This window comes from Hemicordylus capensis, chromosome 2, assembly GCF_027244095.1.
Source record: "Hemicordylus capensis ecotype Gifberg chromosome 2, rHemCap1.1.pri, whole genome shotgun sequence".
Classification (NCBI taxonomy): Eukaryota; Metazoa; Chordata; class Lepidosauria; order Squamata; family Cordylidae; genus Hemicordylus; species Hemicordylus capensis.
In genome coordinates this window covers 282947452-282964954 of record NC_069658.1, presented here as the reverse complement: position 1 = coordinate 282964954, position 17503 = coordinate 282947452, and the positions used below count along the sequence as shown (strand labels likewise).

Genomic DNA, 17503 nt, shown 5'->3' with positions numbered 1-17503 from the left:
CATTCCTTCCAACATGCTAATTTCAAAATCAAAGTACTCCAATTTATTTGTTAGCAGGTGTAGGATCCAGTGTGTAGGATCCGCTGTGTAGGATCCGCTGTGTAGGATCCAGTGTCTCTTCTATGGTTGTGTACTTCAGCTGAATTAAGAAATAAAAAGCTTTCATTTCTATGTCACCCACTGAATTCTTGAGAGCATATCTACACAATACCTTAAGCACCACCTAATGGCACAGCAGGGAGGTAACCTGCCTAGAGAACAGGAGGCTGTTGGTTCGAATCTCCACTGGTGTGTTTCCCAGAATATGGGAAACTTCTATATCGGGCAGCAGCGACAGAGGAAGGTGCTGAATGGTATCATCTCATACTGCACGGGAGATGGCAATGGTAAACCCCTCCTACCAAGAAAACCACAAGGCTCTGTGGTCTCCAGGAGTCGACACCAACTCAATGGCACAACCAACACAGTACCTTAGAGGAGGCCCTCTACTCCTCTCATCCAACTTTTCCGAATCTATGCAACCAAATGACACATATAGAATCAATGCATACTGTGCAATCTGAATGGTTTAATTTTGGGTGACTTGCAGGTATATGCCTCTGAACCCAGAAGTAGCATACAGACATGACTAGTAACCATTGACAGAATATCCTACATGAATTTGTCTAATCACCTTCTGATACTATCTTAGCCAGTAGTCAAAATTAATCTTCTTATATGAAGCCATTTATTTCATTGGGATTTCTATCCTATAGGTTTTTTTCCACAGAAGAAATTCATATAAAGCATTTACAATATTGGCTAGATCATGATCTCAATCAACAAGCAGAAAACCATTAGACATCATATAAATCTGTAGTAGAGCAATACAATTGAATTTCCGAAAATGATCCAATAAAAGTCCCCTTGCTACTTCATTTGGGAATATCCTGAAACAAATGAGCTCAAATAAGCCTAAACTGATTTGACAGCCAGTTATGCTACTTAAAAGCTAGAAGTGATCATTTACAGAAGGCAGGGGGAGCAAAATTTAAAAATGACTGTGTAAACAGCCAGCGCTCTCTGCTACAAAACCTGATTATATCAACAAGAATATTTTCATTTACTTCACTAAACGAGGTAGGATCATTTTGTTTCACTACAGTATCTTAATGAAACCAAACCGGTCGGGGGTGGGTGGGGGGTGTTAATGCATTCAAAAGACCAATTTAAGAATCTTCTCCCTGATAATACGAAGGAATTCAAACAGGTCGGCAGCAGTCCAACTACTGGGGGTGTGGGAAAGTGGGATCAGTGTGAAGTGTGCATGGCTTTAAAATTATTTTACATGTTGGATTCCATGTCAAGCAATTTGATTTATGTTGTTTACTAATTCATCACAAAGGCTGACAAAAGGTCATAGAAGTGGATCAGGAAGGAGACCAACTCAGCATATTGCACTCAGGTAGGCACACTCAAGAAATACTGCAAATAACCAGCTTTGCATTTCAGTAAGGTGAAGTGTGCCGTCGAGTCAGTGTCAACTCCTATCGTCCACAGAGCCCTGTGTTTGTCTTTGGTAGAATACGGGAGAGGTTTACCATTGCCATCTCCTGTGCAGTTTGAAATGATGCCTTTCATCATCTTCTTATATCGCTGCTACATTTCAGTACCATAGCAAAACTCTCAGAGTATTTGAACTGAACCAACAAATTACTTCCTGGGGCCACAGCTCAGTGGGAGGACCTGCTTTGTATAAAGAAGGTCCCAGATTCAATCCCTAACATATCCAAGTAGGGCTGGGAAAGTTCACACCTGAAACCTTGGAGAGCTGTGGCTAGTCAGTGTAGACAGTACTGAGCTAGGTGGACCAATAGTCTTGACACAGTATAAGACGCTGCCTTCCAATATGCCTACTTCCTTCAGTGTAAAATAAAAATCAGTCTTGCCTTCAACTATGTGTACTTGCAGTAATAAATTGCTGTGGCTGCACTTTAGTATCCCAACACAGTGATCTTCTTTGATGATGGCATGAAACTTCTCTCCTTACAAGGCTTCAGCCGAGTAGGCAGCTCCATACACGTGTAAAACTTTCCCCTTGCAAGAGATTGGGAAAGCTAGCATGCATAGAATCTCTGCATTCACATAAGAGCCAAGCAGCTGGAACAGGAGTCTCAAGTCCTCACAAGTATGCAACTTGACAGTCAGAGCAGGACTGCCACAATGTGAACTGTGTTTATATCCAAGCATCCTTTAAACCCACGTTACATATTCTTCATTCATATCAAATGTTTATTCATGGCTCCCCCATTGCACATGAAGTTACACATTAGCTGGGAAATATTTCTCAGACTTGAGTGTGTGTGTGTGTATTTGCAAAGTGCATACCCAATAGGGTACCACTAAGAGTCATGGTGGCAATTCTCACGACCGCAGGAATGTGGGTTAAGGGAGCCTAGCCTGCTTTCCTGCAGTCGTGTGCTGCAACGAGAGCCGTGCAGCTCCCAGCAGCATACTGCACAAAGTACCCCTGCCCTTAAATGAGGTTAGTGGAGCAAGCGCTCTGCTAACCCTGTTTATCCAATCATTAGTTGCCAATGTGCAGCTTTGCACCAGGGCAACTCACAAGTAGACCCCTGACCAGGAGGCTACAACAATCCTCCTGGCACAAAGGTCTCCCCAGCATGCCCTGTACACTTGTGCGGGGCATGCTGGGACTTCCAGGGGCCAGGTGGCCCCAGATACCCCACCCCCACCCCTACCAGCTCCATGATGGAGCCAGCAGTTGTGTGAGCAGCCAATCCAGCTGCCCAGGACTAGCCTGGGGGTCATCTGCGGGGAGAACAGGCTAAACCTGCTCTCCTCACAGAACTCAGTAAGGCCCTACACATGGATAGTGTGTAGAGCCTCCTGGTCTCCTGGTTTGTCTTATGGTCTATCACATGTTGTGGTGCACAGCTGCCTTTTTTTTAGATGTCCCATTTGTGCAGGAAATGGTTTTACAGAAGTGGCACTACAGGTTGAGTATCCCTTATCTGGACTGCTTGGGACCAGAAGTGTTCCAGGTGTCGGACTTTTCCAGATTGTGGAATATTTCCATAATGAGATATCTTGGGCGTGGGATCCAAGTCTAAACACAAAAGGTTACTGTATTTTATTATTTAAAATTTTCTCTCTCTAAGTCTTTCTTCTCCACCCTGCTTCCTTGCTCCTACCTGCCACCATTACAGCTCTTTTATTTGCATGGCAAGACCCCCCCCAGAGTGCTTCACATACGAGTGCTGAGGGGGTCTTGGCTACCCGCCCTGCGGGCCCACTCTGGGCCTCCCGCAACACCACTGCAGAGCCCGTGTTTGCCGGTGCCCTTTTTTCCCTGGCCAGAGGGAGGCCTCTGGAGCATGTGGACGCCACCGATCAGCTGTTCGGCGGCATCCGGGAGCAGCAAAGGCCGCAGACCTATTATGGAGAAGGCGGGGAAGTGCGCCTCTGCTTCCACTTTCCCCATCTACCTCTTGCCAGCCACCAACAACAGAGAGACCGGCATACCCGCAACCCCCATTCGCCTAAGTAAGTTTTGACTACATGTTTAAAAGCAGCAAAATTGGGAATCTGTGAGCAAGTGAGTGGTGTCCGGATTTTGGAGCATTCTGGATTTTGGATGTCTGGATAAGGGATACTCAAGCTGTAATACTGTACAGTCTGTAGTCTCTTTGGATAGAATGAGGCATAGGGGTCATAAGCTAGGCCTTGTTCCCACAATGGTAGCAGTGTTACTCAACCAATGCTAACTTGCTGCTCCATCGGCCTCTGCCAGGCAGTCCTGTGCATGCTTCACTATTGGCTGAATTCAGCGCAGATTTGCGCGTGACATTTGCAGTGGCATGAAAAAATAAATAAAAATCCAAGCTGAATTCTGACGGAGGAAAAAGGTACACAGCCTTTCCAGAGGCTGATGTGAAGGGAAGACTGCAAGGAGGGAGGAACTGAAAACTGTACCTGCTTTATACAAGAAACATTATGAGAATGGGTCCTTGGCTTAAAGAGTTTGTGTGGGATTATCCCATGTGTTTGTCTCACCTGCTTGTCTGCAGAGTGGCAGTCTCGCAGCAGCAGCTGATATTCAAAACATGAGCTTCTGGGTCAACTGTCTCCACAACTCGTTTCTTTAGATGCTCAAAGAGTAATCAAAAACTCCTGACATGCATCTCTTTTCAGTAGGTGCAAGATGGAAGCTTCAACTAGACGGTGTACGTGACAAATGCTAATTTCTATGCCTCGTTTTGTCTTCATGCTAATTAAAATGTCCACTCCCACCCAGCTGGTGCAAGACAGAGTATCAAAGTGTTCTGGTTACCATTGGAAATGAATTGATCTTGGAAATAATGATAATTAATTTTATGTTTGATTAAGCTTTCATAAGAATCATCATCAATTTTATTACAGCCATTGGCCAGCAGAATTTCATAAGAATCAACACAAGCCCCTTTTGCCCCAACCCAGTCCCCAGGAAGTTCATTCACCAAAGTGCACAAAGCCTTCCATTTTTATATCAATTGACAATGCAGTACCATGTGTGCAAAGCAATCAAACGAATAGGGAACTCTGACAAACCAGGAGATACCACATGTGTATTACAGCCCAAACCTATAAGGGGTCACTGATTCTGGTCTGTTCTAGTTTTGGAACTTGACTGTCTATTTGTAGCCAAATTCATGGGGGAAATGCAAACAAAACAAAAAGCAGAAACAAAAAGCCTCATCTCCCTGCCCTTGCCAACCCCTCCCCCCCCCAAAAAAAAACCCCAGAAATGAAAAAGGAAAGTAACACTTAAGAAAAATATTGGAAAGCGAGTACATTGTGTTTTCTTACGAGTGAGGTCACAAAATGGGCCAATAAAATAGCTTCATTCCACAAATCATAAGGCTGCTGCTATATGGCTCCTTTTTCTCGACATTTCCTCTTGTACCAATATGGACTAGGGTCAAGTTATCTCTGCCATATTTTATTTCAGGGTTCTCTCCTCTTCATGAGTGAGCCATGTTTCACAAGGTCCCCAGAGGAGGATGTCCAACCCATCCACAGTCTGCTGAGAAGACAGAAAATTGGGTAGAAATGATTTCCTCTCTCATCTGCACACAGTGAATCCATTGCCAGGAAGCATACAGCTATAGCTCAATGGAGCAGACCCTACTGTAGTGTCGGTCTATCAATCAAAAGTCTAACATGAAATCTAATTTTTGCCGTTGTTCCTAGAAATGGTTTGCTCATTCCATTTGAAAGAGCAAGAGTGCTGATATGCTAAGTATCTATCAGCCATCCTGGCAAATGAAACAGCTTTCTCCATTCACCAAGCCAAATACTATTTTAACGCATGTATAGAAGATAATTTTTCTCATGAGAGGAGGAAGGTTACACACACACACACAATCACCAAGATGATATCTGCTATTATGTCAATGTTAGGAAAATGACCAATACCGACGAATAGCTGCAGCTCAGTCTGAGAGGTTTTTCGCTTTTATGACCTTGTCGCAGTGTGTTTTGATACTAATGTGAGTTATAAGCTGAAAACCTAATGGCTTCCACCAAAGACTTACGATAATCTCAGAGTGGTGGATGATGAGCAAATAACAGTGTAAGTGTAATGAAATGTATGTATTTATGTCCTTGCTATGAAAGTTAAAGCTATAAACATTGACCGCACTAAAGGCAATGGTGTCTATTGCCATTGATTAATACATTGAGAGTGGAGAATGATGGGGAGGCTGCCATGATAAACAAACAAAGGCCCATTTCCCTCTTGATTCCCATCTGCAAATAATTGTGAATCAGGACTATACACCTGAGAGAATATTTATTTATTCATTCATTTATTCGATGTATATAATGCCCTTCCAAAATAGCTCAGGGTGGTTTACAACAGAATAAAACCAATTAAAACCACTTAACAATTACAATCAAAACTATAAAAACAGAATAAAACCAATTAAACATTCAAACAGTTAAAAACCCTGGAAGGCCAGGCCAAACAGGGGCTCTCCTGAAAATATGCTGCTAGCATTACAATGAGGACAAACTATTGTAATGAACATTAAAATTTTAACTTATTTTGTGCTATGTTCTTAAGTAAGAAACATTTTCTCATCATTAATCCTCTGTCCAGTCTTGCTGTATAGGTTACTATCATTCTTATTTTACAGAGAAGACTGAAGGTCAGAGAAAATGGTTTCCTCAGGGTCACCCAACATGTCTCTAGGCAAGCTGCCTAAAAATGAACTATGTTCAATTTTATTTTCATCATGACTATCAGAAATGTTTAATCAAACCAGACTTTCAGCACTTTGAAACATGCTATGTATTTTTTTTAAATCCTGGTTATTATTCAAATGAAAGCCAGTTCCTCTGTGCTTTCTAAACAGTTTAATCTGTGTAGTGAAATACAGTTGAGAGCTGCAGTGAGACTCAGATTCACAACCCACCCCCCATCATGGCTGTATGAACATACATACATGACTGCTTCCCAATGACACAACCCACTCGCCCTTTTTTTAATGGCAAACTGATCACACAGGATAGATGTAAGTAGGCCTTCGTTCATACAAAACACTCCACTCCTAGAGGGAATTGTATGGAAGCTCGAAGGTTGCTCCCATGCCCCACTGTGAAACCACATTTGCATATAACGTGAAAACGCAGTTTAATGGGGCAGAGGTTGGGATTTGCGTATGTCCGAATGTGTGACACCACAGGTTTGTGGCTAAAGCAACCTGCGGTTTCCATTGCCAAACTCCAGTTTAAACCTTGGGTTTGTGGTGAGTTTCACCGCCCCAACCAGAGCGATTTATTTATTTATTTATTTATTTATTTATTTGACATTTTTATACCACCCAAAACGTATGTATCTGGGCAGTTTACAACAGGTTTTGCAGTGGCAGCATTGCGTCTGAATGCAGACACCACCATAACTGGGGTTTTGTGCTGTTACTGGGATTGTAATCATAGAGAGGGTAGTCCAGACTCACCTAGGATCATGCCCATTCCATGCCTGTGGCGCTTCTCACTGGCCGCCTCTCCAAGCACTTGCTCCCGTCTGTGATCCAATAAAGTAGTTACCTGGCAACAGGAACGTTGCTATGTCCTATCCCAAGCTTGTAAGCCTGTCAAAACGAAAAAGTCACATGGGGGCATGCCTTCTTCCCACTCTGTCCCTTGTCCTCCCCACCCCCCAACAATCAGGAAAGAAAGGAGATGGAAAGATGGGCACTATGTGCGCTGCTGTCTGGAAATGAAGCAATCAAGATTTATGTTCAAAAGCACATGCAGTCATGGTGGTAACATAAACAGGGCAACCCCATTAGATCACTGGGATGGTAACATATGGCAGGGTGGCGATATCTGGGGTCGAGTTTCAAAGGAAGCCCAACCCAGGAATTATTGAATGGCTCAAGTCTATTGGGGAGACCAGCCCCTTCCCTTAGGGTTAATGTGTGCGGTCCCTAGGCTTACTCATGAGAAGAGCTGAGCAGCAGGAACAGCACTGACTCCAATGAAAAGAGAGGTTCCTCATATGTGATGAGGATGGATGCTGCTCCTGAGCAGACCACTCTCTCATGAGAGAGGAAGGCCATGGTGATACTCCTTCACAACTCATGAGAAGAACCATCCAGGGGGACAGGGATTGGGTGGAATCACTAATATGAGACCACATCCTTTCTCCCATGGACCACTCTCTCACAAGAGTATTAGGTCATGGAGACACAAATGCAGGCTAGATGGCAGATGCCACCCAGCCTGGTTGTTCCACACAAGTAAGGCATGGCAATGGGTACCCCAGAATCTCCCTTTCTTCCTGTCTTGGCAACTTCTGTGAAGGAACTGTCTAAGCAGGCCCTTTGCCTGCCAGCCCATCCGCCCATTTGAATATATCCTTTTTTTTTTTCCCCACAGTATGGCAACCCCACTCTCCTGGGGTTGCAGAGACAACCAGGGCTCTCCTCTCCTGTAATTCCCCACAGTGGCAGATCTTCATACACTGCAATGCTGGTCCTGGGAAATTTGAATGAGAGCTAAGATCTGTCCCCAGGTCCCAGTGGTTCCCCAGTCTGTCCACCTGGTAATGCCCAGACACATGGAGCATCAAATTCTCCTTTGGGTGTGTCAAAGGCTTCATTGGAGAGGAGGGGGTTGCTGTGCAAAAGTTCTATCAATAACCAGAGAGAACAGGGCCCCACAAAAGTGGGGGCTCAACTCATGAGCGTGCAGTCTGATGGAAGCCCAAAGGTTGCCGAGCCTAAGGTCTTCCCAGTAGACTGGCCCTCTTGTGAGAATGTTAATCCCCTGGCGGCAAGCTGCCACGGGGGCAGGAATGTGGTTTAGTCTCCGTGGACTGCTTTGCTGGGGTGAGCCATTGCAAGAGCATCCTTAGTCACAGTGGGCCAGACTCCAGGATCCTTTACCCTTCCTCATATACATATTCCCTCGTAGGAGGTAACCATGTTCCCTTACCTTTCCTGAGTAACAGAAAAATAGTGCCCCTCAGCATCCCACTGCCAGAAATTGTGCTTGTACAAGACTGTTTTGTTGTGGGCCTCTTATAAGGACGGAGGTGCATTCACTGTCAGATGAAGAGCTTGCTTGGCATTTAAAGGGATTTAAATGTCCTTTCCCTGCCGTGAGCAGGCGGTTCATTCCAAAAAGGCATGATTGCGCTTGGCATACTCCCTTGAAGATCATGGCCAATGGTTGCTGCCATGGAGACATTCTGATGTCTTGCCCACAGTCTGGTGATATGAGCAGTACTGAGCTTGCTGGGATGCAGACTTGGTGGACCAGGAAGAGGGAAGAGCCCCCCTGCCCTGAAAGGTTAGGGCTCCAGATGGATGAATGGCTGCGGTGCGATTCATGGTCAGAAAAATTAACCATGGGCTCAGCAACCTCCATGTTCAAGTTACATGTGAATACAACCAGAGTAAAACCCATCACAGTGTGAACTGAATTTAGGTTTGCACAGGAACTCCAGTTCCAAAATTCAGAAATGTGTACACTTCTTATAGGAGAGACAGGCCTTTTCAAAATCTCTGTTGAATAATTGATGAGTTGGTTGGAGCTCAGCGGTAGAGCACATACTTTGCGCACAAGTATGGAGAGCAATTGCCATTTAAGTGTAGACAATGAACTAGATGGACCAATGGTCTGACTCAGTATAAGGCAGCTTTATATGTTCGTATATATTCACTTCAATCATCCTTCTGTTCTCAAAGTATAGGAAAGATGGTATTTCTGCAGTAAATGGCTTAGGACCAGTTTACCTGGGGGAGCGCCTTCTTCTGCATGATCCCCACTGCACATTAAGATCATCAAGAGAGGTTCGGCTTCGTATATCACCAGCACGTCTGGCGGTGACTTGGGAGCGGGCCTCCTCTGTAGTTGTTCCTGGGCTGTGGAATGTGCTCCCTATAGACATTCATGGCTTAACATCTTTACCAGCCTTTAAAAGAACCCTTAAGACACACTTTTTCAGCCAGGCTTTTAATAAACTATGAACATTTTAAATTTTTAATTGCTATTTAAAACTTTTAATTGTGGTAATCTTTGAATGATTTAAATTTTAATTGTTTAATAATTGGTTTTGTTCTGTTTTTATTGTGTTTTTTGTAACCCGCCTAGAGCCTTTTGAATCAGACATTATATAGATAAATAATAATAATAATAATCAATCTTGGAATCCCATGATACATCTTTATGTTGCTTCTTTAGGGAACAGAAGAGCTGGTGTGGTGATTACTACCTTCTCCCTCTTTTTTATTTTAATAATTGGCATTATTTTCACTGTTGTTGGTTTTAACAATCTCTGGGGTGGATGTAGCAATCACCTATTCCCTCGTGTAACGCCTGTCTTCAAACCTGGAATGTATCATCCTAGCTCAGGTGGTCTCTTAATGCTGGTGGCTGACAAACTGAGGGAGATTGCTCAAAAGTAGTCCTATTGAAATTTAAAGGCCATGTTAGATATTACCTAATGAGTCTTTTTAATTTCAATGGGACTAATTTGAACAATTTTCCTCAGTATGTCAGTGAATGTAAAGAAACTGTCACCCTAAACCACATTTCAAGCCACCATTGGTACAGGTGAATGTAAAGCCAGTGAATGTAAAGAAACTGTCACCCTAAACCACATTTCAAGCCACCATTGGTACAGGGAGAACAAAATTAGACAGGGGTGCCACCTAGATTCACCGTTCTAATTCAGAGATCAATGTAGGAGGTATTACCAAGCAATCATTCCTGCAATATAGTTTGTCTCTTGTGTCACTGGTCTCCATACAAGCAACATAGACCACCAGGATGTGACTAAAAAGAGCTGAGGCTGAGGGATGAATAACAATTCCATTAAGGTGTGACTGCTTCTGCTTACTGCAATGTTAATGGTAACAGATAAGCCTTATGGTGCAGTATCTAAAGCACTGAACTTGCACTAGAAAACCAAAGTTCACCATCTCTCAGTCTAACACTACCATGGAATCAAGAGTGTGCAACATCGTCCTGACCAAATTTCAAAGTAATTATTTCCATGAGTACTGAAGCATAGCCTTACAGTTCCTGCATCATTTAAGAGAAACCTAAGGTGCCCTATCTCAAGAAGTTTTGTTGTCTAAAACAGTATCCTGTATTCCTTGGAGAAAAAGCAAAACATTAACAAGTAACATTAATAAAAATAGAAGTCCACAATTGCCTACACATCAAAAAAAGAATGGTAGAAAATAAAACTAGAACATCCAACTACACATAATTTATATCACAACAACATTAAGCTCTGTCTCATTTCAGAGGGGGAGAGAGAGAGAGAGAGAAAAAGAGGGAGAGAGATGAATAAAGGAAAGTTTAGCTCTCCACATTATCACAGTAAACTTTCCCTGGAAGCACTAAGATGATTATTTTTATTGTTAATGGCTGACATGATGCACAGTGGCATGGAGCCACTGTGAATGCAAGGAACTTCAGTAGCACAATTTTGTGCTGAATATCAAATATGCAATAAACAAAGAGGGTCTAGATTTGACTCTAGATTACAAACAAAGAGGGTCTAGATTTGACTGTTTAACATGTATTTCATTTCAACATGTTCATGCTACTCTTTCCTTGCATTTCATTCAAACATCTTATTTTCATGCTATCTTTGCAATCTACCTAAGTTATTTTTGTTGTGTTGTCTATTTACCTTCCCTAGATTGTTCATATTTGCATCCCAAATAGTTGGTTATCTCAGATTATAGTTGCTAGAGCTCACAAGGTATTCATGAGGTGATTATTAGCTTGACCCAATAGTCACTAAAGGTTGCTTGGATTCTTTCTATGTGAGGACTATACCAGTTTCTTACTATTGCTTTTTTTAAAAAAAGAAAGTTATATAAATAGATCCAAGCAGTTTGCCAATTTTCTTGTGACCATTTGAAGGAGAGGAGATTCACTGTGCTGCAGAACAAGAAGTATGGAAGGGTATAAGAACCCTAGAGTAATTCTGTAAAACTGAAATATCTCCTCAAAACACACATCATTTCAACAGAAATGCATTTTAAGATGGCTTCAAAACCTTAGCAAATCCATACACATGCAAGTTAGGCTTGCGATAAATGAAGCGAACAGGAAATGTAGCCATAAAAACAATCAAGTGAAGTACTATGGATAATAGAAGCTGGACACAAATCTCTGAAAACCTTTTGAAAGAGATTGCAACTCTTGAAATATTTATAAAAGACACAGAACTAATCAGCCATTTAATGGGCAATCCTATAAAATGAGGAACAGTAGAAAGCTGCTATGTGGAGATAAATGGGTTTTATTTCCTCATAGTGTCTGTGAATTTTAAAAGGCCACAGCAGGATTTTTAAAAATTTGGAACAGATCTGCTAGGAAAATTTCCTTCACTACATCTGGAACTGAATAAAATGAACTATGGAAACATTATTATTATTATTATAAGGTATTTGTGGAGACATTTTAGCCCACTGATAAGATTAGTTTGGCATTTTTAAAAAAACAGTTCCTTTGGCAGGAATGGATATTAAATGTTTGGTGTGGAAGGATCCGACCAAAATAGGAAGGGAAGTCTGGGTGCACCTTATGGATTTCATTCAGGGCCCCCACTACCTTTCCCCCATTGATTCAAGCATTGCCTGTCAAATCCCCACTGCACTACACTGCCAAGACCAGCTCCAGTGCCAATGCAGACAACTGAGTCCAGGCATTCCCTAGGGATACTGGGAAGCCAAGAAGCTCTCTGATCCACCATCTGTACAACAACCATCACCAGTGCTGCTGCAACTGGTTGACAGAAACCGCTGACCAGGCCAAAACCCGGTTATGGAATAAAGTGGGCTTGGATGGGACTTCACAGCAACATTAGCTGCTGCTGCATAATATGGTATATCTTGGATGATATAAGCCTCGTGATAGAACTATGTTCTTGTTTCGAGTCATATAGATTTGCCTACCTACACTGAACAGTCACCTTGAGTGGTGCAGTGGGGAAATGCTTGATTAACAAACAGAAGGTTGCCGATTCGAATCTCCACTGGTACTATATCGGGCAGCAGCAATATAGGAAGATGCTGAAAGGCATCATCTCATACTGAGCGGGAGGAGGCAATGGTAAACCCCTCCTGTATGCTACCAAAGAAAACCACAGGGCTCTGTGGGCGCCAGGAGTCGACACCGACTCGACGGCACACTTTACCTTTACCTACACTAAGAGCTGCCGTGCTGTACAGTTTTATTGGTGGTGGCTAAATTGTACATTGCAACAAGTTGTGTGTTACCTCCAAAGTCACTTTGGGGCAAATAGCCTTTTTATGCAAAAAAAAAAAAAAAAGTACCCCCCAGTTAATTCTGGAAGAGGACAAGGTGGAATTTGCGGGGGGGGGGGGAGGCCCACCTGTCGCCCCTTCATTTCCTATGCAAAGAACTTCAACCAAGCAGCTTTATGGCGTGATACATGTTCCCTCATTTGGATTACAATGAAGCACAAGCTAGATCTTGAGTGAGCATTTGTAATCACCAGTGCTGGCCTATTTCATTCCAATATTTCATTCCAAGCCAATTTTAATTTTGTATCTCTTGAAGCCTTTCTCCTATACATAAACCTATGCATGCAAATACAGATCCAGCGGCCTTGCTTGTTGTCGATTACTGATTCTATCCGCTTCATTTACTGTACTGCCCTTTTCGTTTCTTAGTTGTAAAGGTAGAGAGGGTTCTTTCTTTGTGCAGCCCTGCTCAGACAAGCCCAGGTTCATTACACGGCAAGCAGGCAAAGCAAGCAGGAAATCTCCATCTGGTATGGGACGATTCAGCAGACCCATAGAACAAGGGACCTGAGGCACACTGGTATTGTTGACACTCAGAGCTCAACTTGGAAAGAACAGTATCCTAATTGTTGGATGGAATATTCATAGCATGCTTCATCTAAAAACACATGTTGACATCATAAACAGAATGGGCACACAGCAACAGAACACAGCCAGAACCCAATGTCAGTCTTCACCCATCCCAACACATGCCATTGGGAGCAACTTCAAGAGAATCCTTGTGATTTTTCACTGGCAAAATCTGGGTTTTGCATTTCTGTCTGAATAGCAAAGTATGTTGCCAGTTTCTTAGCTGCTGGGAGAGTACATAAATCATTGTTTCATATCGTCTACTCTATCTTTGAAGTAGATAGAAAAAAGGTCTGTATAGTCATCAGTCATAACTGCATAGTCATCAGAAAGCAGAGTAGCTTTCCAGGGTTATAATAACCATAATTGAACAATGTGGGTCAAGTGTCCTGGGACCCCTGAGGAAGGGAGGCCACTGACTGGGCAACAGCTCACCCCTTACTCACCTGTCCTGCCTCCCTGACTCATTGACATCGGTTGGAGATCTCATCTCAGTTTCCAAGGATACAGTTCTCTCCCGGAGTGGGGGAGGAGTGACAGGTCCCTCCCTCTTCCTCTCCTCCTGACTGGCTGGCTAGCACTCAGGTTCAGCTCACCCTGCCCTCAGCCGGAGGGGCTCAAGGGCAAGGGAAATGCTGCTGAGCGCCAGCCAGCCAGTCACAAGTTGAGGAGAAGGGAGAAGGCTGGCTGATCCTCCTTCCCCCTCCTTCCTGAAGCAGACACAGAGCTGAAAATACCTGTGATTAAAGGAGCTTAAGGGCTTGAACCTGCCCTTGTTAAAAAGAGCAGGGTAAAACCATAATATTCCTTTTCTCTGCTCTCCCCGCAGCAGCTTATGATTCATCTCTGAAAAGAATGGAGACAGGCGACAAAACTCTGAAACCACTGGCATTGTGATGAAATGCCTTAGGAAGTGTTTAGTTTAAGAGCCCGCAGAAACTCTCTGGACATGAAACCTCTTACTAGAGACTGGTGCTTCCCCGCTGTCTGGTGGTCATCGAAAACAGAAACATACAAGGAGGAAAACTCTTGGCGGCATCCAGCTTACTACAACATTAGCGTTTTCCCTTCTCTGAATGTTTTTAAGAAGGATCTAAAGACAATCCTGTTTAATTAGATGTTTCAACGCTTCGGCTTGATTGATTGATTGATTGATTGATTGATTGAACTTCTATACTGCCTAATATAGAAATATCTAGGCAGTGTACAGGTTGATAGAAAATATAAAATATTTAAAAATATTTTAAAAAACAGATACAAATCACAAGAGATTAAAAAAACCCACTAAAATTAAAAAGCCTGGGAAAACAGGTATGCCGTCAGGGTCCTCCTAAAAGCAAACAGAGAAAGAGATGTTCTTATTTCAGCAGGGAGTGAAATTTTAGACTGTTTATTGTATTTTAAATTGTTTTTTATTATGTTAATGTTTTAATTGGTTTTATATTGTGAACTGCCCAGGGACTTTTTTTGTATGGAGCGGTATATAAATGTACTAAATAAATAAATACATACATACACATACTAGAGGAAGGATGGAGGGGGACAAATATCTGTGTGGCAGGGTGCTGAAGAGATGTTTCTGTCTCTGTGTGCGTTAAGTGGTCATTTTCTGGATTTTAACTCTGCCCGAGGAAGGGACTGAGCAAAGTTAATGAAAAATTCTAAAGAGCTATATTACAGCTCCTTCTTAACTGCAATGGTGGTTCAATATTCTTAACAGCCAGCATTTAAAAAAAAAAAAGGTTTCTCCACAATAAACACTCTTTATAATACCAATAAGGCCACTCCAGGGAGTGTTGTTACATGGAAATAATCATTTCCCTTCGGGAGTCGAGCATGATTTGATTGCACTTCATAACACTTGTGAGGGTGTGATTATATTGGAACAGCAACATCCCCTGCTGTGCCTTTCTGCCTAGGCATCCATATACCCATGCAGGCTGAAGCTCTCAACACACACACGCAAAAATCCGTCAGGGATCAAGCCACTGTGCTGTACTTACTAGCCCCTACAATTATGTGTTTTAAGAGGTCAATCAGACTGCCACTCTCAAAAAGGTTGTGGGAAATGTGGTCACACTTGGACTAGTCATCCCTGTGCAACATGCCAGGGCAAACTGAGGTGTCATGCAAGACTGGTAATAAAATAATTAAAATTAAATCAAAAAATGTAACACCTCTTTGAACCAGAAAAACTTACAAAAGAAGCTGCCCATGACATTTCAGTATGATTAAATTGCCCTGGCCCCACCTCCTTCCAATGAGCATCTTCTGGGGGCAGGTCATTCCCCACCCCCCACCCCATTTTGGCATCCAGTACAAAAGAGCATTCATTCAACGACTTTCAGTACAGAGGTACAGTAGAATTACTAACGCTCAAGACTGCATTTAGCATCTCTGCATCAGTCCCACCCCAGTCTGTCTGGAGATGCCTCCTTCTAATTGGTAGGCCCACCCAATGTAATCCTTTATACACTGTGCAACTGGCAGCCTCCTCTGAAGGCAGAAAATTCTGATTCTTATACAGTTTCACTCCTCCTTTTGAAGTGTAAGAGTGAAATGCATTTCCCATTCTAAGTAAGGAAAAAAGAATACACCTGAGAGACTAAAGTAGATATGACATGGGAACAGTGATCCCTCTAACAGGGATTCCCAGACGTTGTTGACTACAGCTCCCATAATCCCCAAGAAAAAGTCATTGCAGCTGGGGATTCTGGGAGTTGTAGTCAACAACATCTGGGAATCCCTGTTAGAGAGAACACTGTATGGGAAATGCATAAGCAATCTCCGAAAATTCCTCCCCGCCTCCCAGCCAAAAAGCAGCCTCAGTGATTCACTGCACTCAGGAGTGGGAGAGTGGCAGCAAGCAAAGGGCTGCTTAAGCTTTCTCTTCCCATTTCTCCCGGCCAAATTTAAAAACCCTCCCCTCAGCTCTTTTCTCTCCTGCAAGAAGGAGGTGATTTTGAACAAACTAGTGACAGAAGAGAGAGGATTAAGCAGTGGCTCTGGAAACTCACAGACAGGACAGCTGCTTGAACTGATGTGCTCAAGGTGATATTCCCAATCAGTATTCCAATGAATATGAATTGAGGGATATGGATTTCTTTTGGGTCCTAACATTCAATTCTTTTACAAACTAGCTCAATAATATGACATTGTAGTGACCTCTAATGAACTGAAGAGAGCTGGCACCAATGAGCGCTTTCCTCCCCAATCAAACAACAGACACTGGGTGAGCCCACTGGGATCATACTGGGGGCAAAGGTTTAAATCCCACACTCCAAATTGAAATCAAGGACATACTCTACTTCTATTATTTTACAAAGAAATTTTTTTTAAAAACCAAATATGCAGCTGAATAGCCCATGCCTAACACATAATCTAGTTTGACCCTTGGTTTAATAAACTTGTAAGGTCAATTCACACATATTCATCATAACATCTAGCTTATTCCAATGTAGTCGAAAGTTTGAGATGGCATGGTTTGTTACTTTACTTAAACCACTGTAACAATCAGCCTCTGATCAGCCCCTCCTTTCCCCTAAAGTGTGAACCGGAAGTGACCAACCTGACTGCTGGATTCTGGACCAACAGCAGTTTCTGGACTATATACAAAGGCAGCCCCACATAGAGCGCATTGCAGTAATCAAGTCTGGAGGTGTCCAGCAAATGTACTACTGTTCTGAGCTTATTTATCTCAAGAAATGGATGCCGCTGGCATATCAACCAAAGCTGATAAAAGACACCTCTGGCCACTGCCTCAACCTGGGACAGCAGGGAGAGTTTTGTGTCCAGAAGCACCCCCAGACTGTGTACCTGTTCCTTCTGGGGAAGTGTGACCCCATCCAGAACAGGCAGATCAAAATCAACTCCAGAGTTCTGACCCTGCACAATAAGTACCTCCAACTGATCCGGATTCAGCCTCAGTTTATTACCTATCATCCAGCCCATCACAGCCTCCAGGCAGGCATTTAGGGAGGTTATGCCTTCTCCCGATGATGTTGACATGGAGAAATAGATTTGGGTGTCATCAGCATACTGATAGCACCCTGCACCAAATCTCCTGATGAACTCTCCCTGTAGTTTCATGT

General features: G+C 43.0%; 1 long non-coding RNA gene across 3 annotated transcripts in view; it reads right to left on the bottom strand.

Moving 5' to 3' along the window:
* Positions 1-13971, bottom strand: part of LOC128345117 (uncharacterized) — a 61504-nt gene extending 47533 nt beyond the window's left edge. For all 3 annotated transcript variants that reach the window (XR_008316274.1, XR_008316275.1, XR_008316273.1), the window contains exons 1-2: positions 13859-13971; positions 7002-7136 (exon numbers count right to left, since the gene is read on the bottom strand). This is a non-coding gene — a long non-coding RNA (uncharacterized LOC128345117). The remainder of the gene's footprint in view (positions 1-7001; positions 7137-13858) is intronic.
* Between the last annotated feature and the right edge of the window lie 3532 nt (positions 13972-17503).